This window comes from Bos indicus, chromosome 12 (assembly GCF_029378745.1).
Source record: "Bos indicus isolate NIAB-ARS_2022 breed Sahiwal x Tharparkar chromosome 12, NIAB-ARS_B.indTharparkar_mat_pri_1.0, whole genome shotgun sequence".
NCBI lineage: Eukaryota > Metazoa > Chordata > Mammalia > Artiodactyla > Bovidae > Bos > Bos indicus.
In genome coordinates this window covers 81,717,107-81,717,869 of record NC_091771.1, presented here as the reverse complement: position 1 = coordinate 81,717,869, position 763 = coordinate 81,717,107, and the positions used below count along the sequence as shown (strand labels likewise).

Sequence of the window (763 nt, the reverse complement as noted above, 5' to 3'; positions counted from 1 at the left end):
TGCCGTTTGTAAATAGACTGAAAAGCAAACCACATATTTGATGCTCATTTCAACAAAAGGATGGACACATTACTGAGGACCTAGGATGTATGAGGCAGGAAAGAAGGATGTGTATAATGACCATAGAGGGGTTATGCAATCTGGTTATTAAGTCATACAACTACAAAAACACGCATGTTATAGAGTGCCTTAAAGTGCTATCAGGCTTCCCTGGTGGCTCAGATGGTAGAGCGTCTGCCTGCAATGCAGAAGACCCGGGTTCAATCCCTGGGTCAGGAAGATCCCCTGCAGAAGGAAATGGCAACCCACTCCAGTACTCTTGTCTGGAAAATCCCATGGTCGGAGGAGCCTGATATGTTATAGTCCATGGGGTCTCAAAGAGTCGGACACAACTAAGCGACTTCACTTTCACTTTCTTTCACTTTAAAGTGTGATATGTGCAGTTATTAGAAGAATTCAAAGAAAGAAATATGCATCCAGGATTAGGCAACTGGATTGGCTACCCTCATTGCTTTTGACTGGCAGGTGCAGAAGTCACAAAGCTGTAATGTGGCTGAGGCTTTGCTTCAGTAATCTGAGGAAAACATGAACAAGCCTCACTCTGATGTCTAGTTTGGTTCTTTGAAGCCTTACTTTTTATCCACTGGCCTACCAGGCTTGCTTTAGCATCAGACAGAAGCTGAAGATCGGAAAGAGTCCAGGTGGCAAATGTTTGCGTCTAACTCACAGGGGAAAAGAAATCAACAAGAAAAGAATTTCATTT

At 43.4% G+C, this 763-nt stretch overlaps 1 non-coding gene across 1 annotated transcript; it reads left to right on the top strand.

Annotated features, from left to right (window-relative positions):
• Nucleotides 1-207: 207 nt before the first annotated feature.
• TRNAC-GCA (transfer RNA cysteine (anticodon GCA)) lies at nt 208-280 on the top strand. Its single transcript has one exon. It is a non-coding gene; the product is annotated as a tRNA-Cys (tRNA).
• Nucleotides 281-763: the final 483 nt, after the last annotated feature.